Source organism: Sus scrofa, chromosome 2, assembly GCF_054392235.1.
Source record: "Sus scrofa isolate SSC_HxYL_T2T_F1_AM1 chromosome 2, Sscrofa_HxYL_maternal_Yorkshire_Landrace_v2.0, whole genome shotgun sequence".
Taxonomy (NCBI): Eukaryota; Metazoa; Chordata; class Mammalia; order Artiodactyla; family Suidae; genus Sus; species Sus scrofa.
In genome coordinates this window covers 129715639-129727691 of record NC_139384.1, presented here as the reverse complement: position 1 = coordinate 129727691, position 12053 = coordinate 129715639, and the positions used below count along the sequence as shown (strand labels likewise).

At 41.9% G+C, this 12053-nt stretch overlaps 1 long non-coding RNA gene across 5 annotated transcripts in view; it reads left to right on the top strand.

Moving 5' to 3' along the window:
* LOC110259442 (uncharacterized) overlaps window positions 1-12053 on the top strand; it is a 425304-nt gene that overhangs the window by 83064 nt on the left and 330187 nt on the right. For all 5 annotated transcript variants that reach the window (XR_014838573.1, XR_014838571.1, XR_014838575.1 and 2 more), the window contains one exon: window positions 7671-7780. This is a non-coding gene — a long non-coding RNA (uncharacterized LOC110259442). The remainder of the gene's footprint in view (window positions 1-7670; window positions 7781-12053) is intronic.

Below are 12053 nucleotides of genomic sequence, written 5' to 3'. Positions count from 1 at the left end.
AGGATCTCCTTATAAATCTATTCTAGGTTGTGTCTGATAAGCCCAAGCTCCTGATCCCTCCCACTCCCTCCCCCTCCCATCAGGCAACCACAAGTCTCTTCTCCAAGTCCATGATTTTCTTTTCTGAGGAGATGTTCATTTGTGCTGGATATTAGATTCCAGTTATAAGTGATATCATATGGTATTTGTCTTTGTCTTTCTGGCTCATTTCACTCAGTATGAGATTCTCTAGTTCCATCCATGTTGCTGCAAATGGCATTATGTCATCCTTTTTTATGGCTGAGTAGTATTCCATTGTGTATATATACCACCTCTTCCGAATCCAATCCTCTGTCGATGGACATTTGGATTGTTTCCATGTCCTGGCTATTGTGAATAGTGCTGCAATGAACATGCGGGTGCATGTGTCTCTTTTAAGTAGAGCTTTGTCCGGATAGATGCCCAAGAGTGGGATTGCAGGGTCATATGGAAGTTCTATGTATAGATTTCTAAGGTATCTCCAAACTGTTCTCCATAGTGGCTGTACCAGTTTACATTCCCACCAGCAGTGCAGGAGGGTTCCCTTTTCTCCACAGCCCCTCCAGCACTTGTTATTTGTGGATTTATTAATGATGGCCATTCTGACTGGTGTGAGGTGGTATCTCATGGTAGTTTTGATTTGCATTTCTCTTATAATCAGCGATGTTGAGCATTTTTTCATGTGTTTGTTGGCCATCTGTATATCTTCCTTGGAGAAATGTCTATTCAGGTCTTTTGCCCATTTTTCCATTGATTGATTGGCTTTTTTGCTGTTGAGTTGTATAAGTTGCTTGTATATTCTAGAGATTAAGCCCTTGTCAGTTGCATCATTTGAAACTATTTTCTCCCATTCTGAAAGTTGTCTTTTTGTTTTCTTTTGGGCTTCCTTTGCTGTGCAAAAGCTTTTCAGTTTGATGAGGTCCCATGGGTTTATTTTTGCTCTAATTTCTATTGCTTTGGGAGACTGACCTGAGAAAATATTCATGATGTTGATGTCAGAGAGTGTTTTGCCTATGTTTTCTTCTAGGAGTTTGATGGTGTCCTGTCGTATATTTAAGTCTTTCAGCCATTTGGATTTGATTTTTGTGCATGGTGTGAGGGTGTGTTCTAGTTTCATTGCTTTGCATACAGCTGTCCAGGTTTCCCAGCAATGCTTGCTGAATAGACTTTCTTTTTCCCATTTGATGTTCTTGCCTCCCTTGTCAAAGATTAATTGACCATAGGTGTCAGGGTTTATTTCCGGATTCTCTATTCTGTTCCATTGGTCTGTCTGTCTGTTTTGATACCAGTACCACACTGTTTTGATGACTGTGGCTTTGTAGTATTTCTTGAAGTCTGGGAGAGTTATGCCTCCTGCTTGGTTTTTGTTTCTCAGGATTGCTTTGGCGATTCTGGGTCTTTTGTGGTTCCATATAAATGTTTGGATTGTTTGCTCTGGTTCTGTGAACAATGTCATGGGTAATTTGATAGGGATTGCATTGAATATGTAGATTGCTTTGGGTAGGATGGCCATTTTCACAATATTGATTTTTCCAATCCAGGAACATGGAATATCTTTCCATTTCTTTACATCTTCTTTGATTTCTTTGAATAAAGTTTTATAGTTCTCGGCATATAGGTCCTTTTAAAATTGTACCTCACAAAATCAAATACCTCGGAATACACCTGACCAAAGAGGTAAAGGACCTATATTTTGTTCTTTTTTATGGCTGAGTAATATTCCATCATGAATATGTACCATATCTTCTTAATCCATTCATCTGTTGATGGACATTTAGGCTGTTTCCACATCTTGGCTATTGTGAATAGTACTGCTATGAATATAGGGGTGCATGTATCTTTTTGAGTTGTAGTTTTGTCTGGATGTATGCCCAGGAGTGGCACTGCTAGAGCGAGCATATGGTTGTTCTATATTAAGTTTTCTGAGATACCTCCATACTATTCTCCAGTTTACATTCCCACTGACAGTACAGGGGGTTCCCTTTTCTCCACACCCTCTCCAGCATTTGCTATTTGTAGACTTATTAACGATGGTCATTCTGACTGGTGTGAGGTGGTACCTCATTCAAAAGATGGATTTTATTTTATTTATTTATTTATTTATTTATTTTTTGGTCTTTTTTTTTGTTTTTTTCTTTTTGTTGTTGTTGTTGTTGCTGCTATTTCTTGGGCCGCTCCCGCGGCATATGGAGGTTCCCAGGCTAGGGGTTGAATCGGAGCTGTAGCCACCGGCCTACGCCAGAGCCACAGCAACGCAGGATCCGAGCCGTGTCTGCAACCTACACCACAGCTCACGGCAACGCCGGATCCTTAACCCACTGAGCAAGGGCAGGGACCGAACCCGCCACCTCATGGTTCCTAGTCGGATTCGTTAACCACTGCGCCATGACGGGAACTCCTTTTTTTGTTTTTTTCTTGAGCCGCTCCTGCAGCATATGGAGGTTCCCAGGCTAGGGGTCCAATCGGAGCTGTAGCCACTGGCCTGCGCCAGAGCCACAGCAACATGGGATCCGATCCGAGTCTGCAGCCTACACCACAGCTCACGGCAACGCCGGATCCTTAACCCACTGAGCAAGGGCAGGGATCGAACCCACCACCTCATGGTTCCTAGTCGGATTCGTTAACCACTGCACCACAATGGGAACTCCCAAAAGATGGATTTTAAAAGAGCATGTTTGCATATGATGGGAATATTCCTCCAGAGAGGTAATAAGGGGGGAAAAAAGCCCTTGGTCCAGAGCATAGGGGAAGGAATTGGTTTCCAGAGAAGCAGGAAAACTTCTTTTGTTAACAGAAAGGGAGACAGATGTCTATATGATGAGGCCTGTGGCTGTCAGTTTGTCTCTTTTTTGTTGGTGAAGAATAAGGCAAGATAATCAGGTGAGGATATGGATAGAGCAGGGAGTCTGGGTGATTCGAAAGAAAGCAGAAGGTATAAAATGATCAAATCAGATGGTGGGCAAGCAGGCCAGCAAGAAACCCAGCAGGGGATCGCTGGTCTTTCCAGAGAGCAGATTTGAGCTTAAAAACTACAGGTGAGGCCTGTCCATTACTCCTTAAAGCAAGTACCTAGTCTTTCTTCTTTAACACTGTCTCCATGGTTCCTGAAAATATGGCCTGGTAAATAGTAGATGGTAAAGACTTATGCATCAAATGACCGAAAGAGTGAATGAACTCAGTTATTAACTTTCTCTGGCAATAAACAGCTGCTCAAGTGAGGGCCCTGGAAAGATAGAATGTAAAACTCATAGAGGACTAGGATTTCCCAGGCAAGGTTTGCAGACCGAGAGACAGCAGCCAATAAGCTGAGGACAGTAGCAGGGGAGTGATTATAATGATGTGCCGTAGAATCAAGGATAGATGAAAACAAAAGGAAAGTTAATGGACAATTAGCTAATGGCTCAGGAAAAAGGGTGGTTTTGAGGTCATCAAGAGGTTGAGAAAATCTGGAAGAGTAAGAGTCATGATTAGAGAGTGGCAGGTTTGAAAGTGGGACTTGGGAAGAGGGACAGATGCCTGTGATGGCATAGTTCAGGGTATACCCATGACAGGGGCCCAGGTAAAGCAGAAGAAAAGTCACCAATGTTGAGGTGGTCAGAGAGCTCACTCCCTGTGTATTTTCTCTTTAATATCCTTTAATATATCATGCTTATGATCCAGGCCCATGTTGAAAAGTAGATGAAACTTAAGGTGAATTTTTAAACATGTAAATTTCCTCCCTTCCCTAACCCTAACAGACACACATAACCAAGCCTGACATTCATGGATATAAGGATATTAACATGGTTATTTGGGGGGGCCAGGATATATTATGCATGAATTTTGTCAGTAGTCACACATAATTGAGTCATGAGGAATGTAAGATGTCTAGTGGAAAGGCTTCACCAAGCATGAATTTGTGAACATTGAGTTGGGCTTGGTGAACTGTAAATTTTGAAAATCTGAATAGGGTATTATTTTGCCAAATATAGCATAATGCTGTTAGGCCTCAGTTACTCTAAGGTGGATTTTCACAGCAGTTATCAAATTCTTGGTGTGTGTCTTTCTTATTTGAAATATTAGGAGTTGGTGGAGAAGGTGATAAGAAAATAACCAGGGAAGTTTATGGATTCAAGAATAGAGAGGGCCAGGAGTTCCCATTATGGCTCAGTGGGTTAAGAGCCTGACATAGTATCCATGAGGCTGTGGGTTCGATTCCTGGCCTTGCTGAATGGGTTAAGGATCTGGTATTGCCACAGGCTATGGTGTAGGTCCAGATGTGGCTTGGATCCACTGTTGCTGTGGCTGTGGTGTAGGCCAGCAGCTGCATCTCTGGTTCTACTCCTAGCCTGGGAACTTCCATATGCCACAGGTGTGGCCCTAAAAGAAAAAAAGAAGAATAGACGGGGCTATTCCCTGCATTCTTTTACCCTCCCTGGGAAGGTGCAAGCTGTCCTTTGCTATTGGAACATGAAAGAGCAGGGATCAGACATCCACATGGGGTTCCCTGGCAGGGGGCCCTAAGACACAAGTATAGATGAAACACTCTGAATGGGTGTGGGAGCAGTAAGATGTTATGTCCCATGTGGCTGCCAGTAGTTTGGATAGAGATGAGAAAAGGCCAGTACTCCTGGAGGGCCCTCATGGGTGTGGGGGTATGGACCTGTCAAGAGGTATCCCATGGACGTGAGGATTAGAGGCATTTATATACCTAGCCAAATTACAACCTGAAAGATGCCAGCATACATCTGTCATGGGCCAAGTTTACAAGTCCCTCTTCATATCTGGACACTAAAGGCTCTCAGAGGAACAGGGGGTGAAGAAAATCCTAAATTAGTGGAAAAAACCTTGATTGGCTGAGAAAATTCTAATTTGATTGGGGTGATTTTTTTCCTCCATCAAATTAGATGGAGCTTGAAATAGAGGTTAAGTTGATGTAATGAAAAATTAACTCACATTTCCTGCCCATTTGAGAATATGGATTGAGAGATACATGCTTAGGATGTAAAAGATAATGTTTATTTTAGTCGTCAGTAGGGCTGCTAACAAAGTCCCAGATAACAATAGCTTAAAGAATGCATCAATGCACTTTTCTCTCGTATCTGAACATAGGCAGTACTGGCCAGATATTATGGCTTCACAATATTGAGCACCCAGCTTCCCTCTGTCTTATTGCTCTGCCATCCTCAATGCTCTTTTCCAAAATTATGACCTGAGCTGGTTATTGTGGTTCTCTCATTATCGTAACCATGTTCTAGCTGGTGTCAAGGGCAGTAATGCAGAGGGCACAACCTGTAAGTTGCAAGGGTCACTTTGTCTCTCAATCCATTGATCAGAACATAGTCGTGTGACCCAGATAGCTGCAAGAGAGGCTGAGAAAGGGACACTTGAGCTAGTCAGCAATGTGCCAAGCTAAAATTGTCGGGGGGTGGGGAATATCAACTAGAGGACAAAAGAGAGAACATATTTGGGAGACAATCAGCCATGTCTGGCACTTGGTGCTGTGAGGGCCTTGGGGATTTGGATGAGGTATTTTGAAGGAAGCGTGGAGAGCATGAGGTATCCTTTGGGGATGAGGACTGAATTTCTGCTAACCTGTGGGTGGGCCTTCCATCCCCTGGGCCATGTAATCTCTGACTTCCTGAGTGAGCTCATGTCTGGCCCTACGCTAATGGCTTCTGCGCTTCAGTGCTAAGTGCTGGAAGCACAAAAAAGGCTGCTCTCAAGTTCATGTGCTTCAGTTAAATTTTGGTAGCTTCTAGATAATGGATATGTTTTATTGATATTGTTAATAATACGCTCATACAACGGTAACTTACAACTCTATAACTATGAGTATAACTTCAATGGCCTGCTCACGTCTGTGATCAGCTTTGATCTTCACAGACTTATGATAAATAAAACAAGTGGTAGGTTCTCCCTGTCTGCTCAGGTTTCACATCTGTCAGCACATTGCGATTTTGCTCTTTTTCCAGTTATGACTTTTGGAGCTTCCTGTAGATGGCTTTCCTTCCCTTCCTTTCAACCTCTTCCCTGGTTCTAGCCAACTTCCTCTGGGTCCTCTCTGAAGTCTTCTGAACACACACAACTTATATTCTGTGCTTTGCCCTTTTCTTTGTTTCCCCACTGTTCTCCCTTCCCATCCTTTCTGCCCTGGTGTCTTTCCAATGCTGCCATTTCTCTAAAGCAAGTCCTGTACGAGTCGTTCTTTCCAGGGAACATAGACTGACTCTTGTTCTGTACCTCCTGTTCATCTCAATCATTTTCTCTGTTTGTCTCGGCCTTGTCCTCTCCTGTCCAACTGTAGTCTTATTTCTACCCACTTCTCCTTCCTGAAGCACCCTTAACTGCCACTCTTTCTTTTACTGTACTAGGAAGTACCCCTATGTCTTAATGGGTGTCCATAACTGAATGTAGTTATCTGGTTGATTCCTTCGTGCTTGCTTCTTGGAGGCGGCCTGGGGTGTACCTACTTTTTGACTGTAATCTGAGCTTGATTTGGAACTCTATGCATGATGTAGTTTCTCATTTTTCTCCTTGGGGTACCCCAAAGCTCCTGTTCACAACAGCCTCCTACTGCCATCCGCCTCGAGAGCTGCCTTTCAGAACTGGTAAAGCTTTCATCAGGAGCGTCTCCTTTGATAATATTCCCTCTGCTGCCATTTCACTTCCAGCCCACTGGTCCACTTACTCGCTCACCCTTTATCTGATGAGAGCAGCACTCTCCTTCTTCTGGGCCACTGTTCTCTGGTCTTCAGGGTGCTGGGGCTGTGTTCCTTCTCTGAGAGAGACTACACTTTAAATCTTCCCATTTCAATGAGTCAGAAATTCTAAGCAACTAGGACCTGTACAAAGTAATGTAAAACATTAACCTCTTTGCTTCTGCCCACTGCCTGATCTATTCTGGGCCTCAGAACTGCTGTAGCTCACTGCCTTGGAGAGAGAGGATGTGATACTGAATGGTGAAATGTCTGCAGACCTAACTGGGCTACTTGTACACAGTGGGGATAGGGTGGAGTCCTGACCTTTTTTTTTTTTTTTAAATTAAATGATAGTTGATTTACAATGTTGTGTCAATTCCTACTGTGCAGCAAAATGACCCACTCATACATATATATATATATATACATTCTTTTTCTCATACCATCTTGTATCATGTTCTATCCCAAGAGATTGGACATAGTTCCCCGTGCCGTACAGTAGGAGCTCATTGCTTATCCATTCTAAAAGTAATAGTTTTATTTTTTTCCCTCACAGCAGAAATGTGGATCCGTGGCTGTCTTAAGTCACTGTGCACTTATGTGGTTTTAGATATTGTGGGACAATTTTTCTATTGATTCTTTTATACTAACATAAAAAATCATGTAGGAATTCATAAAAGAAAAACTTCAGGTAAGAGATATTTAGGCAGCACTATTTCCTCTGCTTGTTGAATATATGTGGCCCATTTTCTGGGAAAAGGTGTTAGGATTTTACTGACTACTTAGGAGGATTACTGCTCATGCTCAGTCTGCTAATCTTCTGTTTCCTATCAGAAGAAAGTGTCAGGATGGGTGGGAGTTCTGGTTCTGGTAGGGAAACATCCAGGGAATATCCACCAAGAGCCATCATGTCACATGTTCATATATATATTTGGCCAATTAATTAACTGTATTGTCATTATCTCTTTACAGCTGTGCCTCCCTCCCTGAATTGTGAATTGCTTGCAAGAAGTAATATTGTGTTGTACTCTGTGAATAGCAATTATTGGAATTTAACAAGTACTTAATGAATGGATAGATAGGTAAGTAAAGAAGAAACTGGAGTCAAGAAGGTAATAAGCTGTGGTCATGGGCTGTCTGTTAACCTCTCTGGGCCTTGCTTATTTTGCGTGTAAATTGAGGATATTGGTAAAGCAGAAGAGAGTCAAGAGGGCTGGATGTGGCAGTGGGTACTTCTGAGAAGGGACTTTTTCACAGGGGAAAGTTAAAGAAGTGAGAGACAAAGCCTGGGGAGACTTGTCCTTCCTACTGAAGGATCAGGAGAGACAACAAGTCATAGGGTACCCGACACCCCTCACTGTGTGGCGAAGGCAGAAGAATTGAAACGCTGACAGCTGTATACAGACAGCTCTCAGGTTTCTTGTAATTGGCAAGGGAGATCATCTAAAAATTTCTCACACACCTGCTGACAGGGCAAGAGAAAGAACTGAAGGAGCCTCCAGGATGTGGGGAAGCCTCTCATCGGGATGTGGGGTAGGGGCGTGCAGCATCATGGCTAGCATGGAGAATGTGGCTGCCCAGGGACCATCTGGGCTGTGCATGGCTCTGCAATGACAGTGGGGGACAGGTGCCAGTCAGTTATTAGAAGGAACTAGGACGCTATAGTAGATATCAGTGTAGAAAGATGAGACCATGACCAAAGGTCATTTCCCATTCTCTGATGCTAAGTATCACAGTCTCGCCCTTTCTTTGTCCTTGCAATTTAACTGTAATCCCAGGGATAAGGGTTAAGAAAACCCTGACTGGTTTGATTTTACCCAGAAGTACCTGGTGGGAGTTTTTGCCAAAAGACGTAATGAAAAGTTTGATATAGAAAGTTAGGTCATATATAGAAAATAAAGTTGCATTTTGGCACACTTGAGTTTTGTGGATTGAGATTCTGTGCCTCCTACTTATATGAAATGCTAATGCAGCCAGGAGCACCGAGCACTGATGGCAGATTCCAGGTGGTGACTTAGAAATGCAGGGGCGAGAGTGGGGATTTATCTTGGCTGTGGTTCTCCATGCATGGATTTTTGGGTTTCATTTCGGGATTCTGATAATGTCCCTTCAGCCAACCCGTAATCAGGATTTTATTTTTCTTTCTTGTTCTCATTTATAATGTCCATAATTTACATATATTTGCATTTTAATTTTTCTAACTGAAAGAATTGAATATGCCATCTCTGCATACCACTGGAGCAGAAACAAATCAAACTTCAATGTAGGAATAAAGGTCACTGTTGACATACTCTTTTCAAGCCCCAAATTATTTTCTGTGTTCTGGGTGTACTTTTCCTTTTTGGTACTTGAATCAAGTAATCCCATTTTATTTTTGCTTTTCCTTATGTTGATGAAGGAATCTGGACAAGCAGCCTAGGCCAGGTCCTTCATTTAACAGATGAAGCAAGGGGGCTGCAGAAGTGACTTATCCAGGACCAGGAGTCATGGTTAGTTGGAAATAGAGGTGGTTTTAGAACCCGGTCCTGTGAAGCCAGTGCTTTTCTCTTTATATCCTTTTCTTACCCAGAGGTAGCTTCCTACCTTTAAGATGCTAATTTTTAGATCATATCTATGGTAAAAGCATTAAAGCTTTGTCTTTTTGTTGTAGTTCAAAAAATGTAACAGGTAAAAATATCGGTGACTTCGAAGTACAAGTGCAACTAATGTAGGCTGGTGTATGTTGAGGGTGTGGAAAGGTGGGGAAAGGGTTAATAGGCTAATATCTTCATGTTCCAAGTGAGGATCAAAGGCTCATGTCAAAAGTTAATAGAATAGTAGGTTTAAGTAAAATATGCAAGGTAGCTTTTAATAACTCTTAAAATCTTTGTCTATCAATCTATCTCTACCTATATCTATATCTGTATATTCTTGTAAGTTGCTTAGAAAAGTAGAAAAAGTATTAAACTAGGAAAAAATTGTTTTCTAAGTTGTGAAGTTAATAGTTTAATAATCTTGATAAATCAAGAAGAGTGGGTTTGCATATTGCCCAGAGTTATGAAAGTAAAAACTATATGAGCAAAAGAACCAAAACAGAAACAGCTAAGGTGATGCTTGGGTTGGGGATGGTGGTGGGGAAAGTAGAGATGGGGAGTGGATGTGGGGATTTTGGCTTTTCAGTACAAACACTTCCCTATTATTTTGCATGTTTCCTGACATGTATTGCTTTGACAAAAAGTATATGTATTTTATATTTTGATCGGTATTTGCCAATATTCCCTTTGAAAAGACTGAACAATTTACACTTCACAGAGTAGAAAAATAGACTACTTCTCCCTATGTACCTGGATCAAAAGTGCACATTTGCTATTGATCGATTTTCGCTATTTCATGCTTACTTTTTAAAAATCTTTTATGTGCACAAGAAACAAATATGTTGAATGCTTGGAGCTTGCTTGCTAATTATGATGTTTGACTCCTCTGTATCTTTAATAATAGCATATTTGATTAAACTATAAATCACTTAAAGAGGTATTAAAATATTGAAGATCAATGTGGATTTGTTAATGTCTTCTCATGAGTCTGGCAGCAATTCCTTTGTATATTTAGATGCTATGCTACTAGGCAAACACAAATATAGAATTGTTATGTTCTCTTTGTGGCCTGCTTGTTTTATCATTGTATGGTGACTCTCTTCATAGTAAGTCAGGTACATTTGGCTTAAATAGTTAGCAATCTCATTACCTTATTTAGATTAAATTCCCCCCAACAGAGGGTGAGAGGGATAAAGGAATGAGAGCCATGAAAACATGCCCTGCAGACTTAACTACAGAGAGCATGATCAACCGAGAATGTTCACTGCTGTTCTCTGAAAAGCACTGTTGCACTTTCATGGAAGCCATGCTTCCCAAAGCCTGCTCCCCCTAGTGACTGAGCATGATGAGGAGGCTTTGGCCGGCTCATTTCTGGGAGACACGGAACTTCTTAGACAGCCGGCTTTGGTTTAAGGACCCCCAGACAGGCTTGGACACTTTCATCCAAGCTTTCTTCCCTCTTTCCTTCCCTCAGGAGTCAGACTTGTGTAGTAGTTCAATGGCACTTCCAGCTTTGCCCACGTCCCTCCCATTTCCTTCATAAATGCCTTGCACATTTAATCCTGTCTTGGTATCTCCTTTTCAGAGGACATGGATTAATGTAGGATGGGCTGCTGGTTTTTTAAATTAGCAGCTTGATGGTTTCATCAAGGAACATGATTCCCTTCATTTCTCACTCTGCTATCCCCAGTGTGGTGTTCTGCTCTCAGGCCAGCTCCCTTCATGGTCACTGTGGTCAATGCAGGCCACATATTTGCACATAATATCCAGAGGGAGGAAGGGATCACATTTTTCAGTGATCTCTTTAATCCTGAGAAAATCTTTCCCAGATGCTCTCCAGCAGCTTTTCTTTACTTCTTGACGCCTAGAAAGGGGGGATTGAGTGTCTACTGCTCAATCACTGGCAGGTGAAAAAGATCTCAGTGATTGGCAGACACAAATCACTGTTACCCCCTGAGTTGGGGATGAGATCAAATTCTTCTAAGTCCCATAGTAGAAATTTAAGTAACTCAAAAAGGGCGGGGTTCTATCAGGAAGAAAGGAAAAATGGATATTGGGTAGGCTCATCACTGTCTATTATGTTTAATAACACTTTTATCTATTTCATCATACATCAGTGTCACCTTTCTTTCTTTTTTTTTTTTTTTTTTTGTCTTTTTGCCATTTCTTGGGCCACTTCCGAGGCATATGGAGGTTCCTAGGCTAGGGGTCGAATCAGAGCTGTAGCCACCGGCCTACGCCAGAGCCACAGCAAGGCGGGATCAGAGCCGTGTCTGCTACCTACACCACAGCTCACGGCAACGCCGGATCCTTAACCCACTGAGCAAGGGCAGGGATCGAACCTGCAACCTCATGGTTCCTAGTCGGATTCATTAACCACTGTGCCATGACAGGAACTCCCACCTTTCTTTGTTAGTTTTTGCTGGCATATCTTTTCCTATTTCTTTACTCTCAGTATTGCTGTATCATTTTATTTTAGTTGTCTCTGTTGTAGACAGTGTATGGCTGTATTTTAGTTTTATTCATTCTCTCCATCCCCTCATTCCAGTCTGAAAGTCTTTTAGTTAGTACAATTGGTACATTTATACTTATTAGAATTATTGATATAAGCATCTATTTCTGCTTTCTTTTTATTGTGATTTTTTTTTCATTTTCTTACCCTTCACCCCTTTTCTGGACTTAATTTTTTTTTTTTTTTTTAAGGGCCACACCTGCAGCACATGGAGGTTCCTAGGCTAAGGGTTGAATCAGAGCTGCAGCTGCCGGTCTACATGACAGCCAC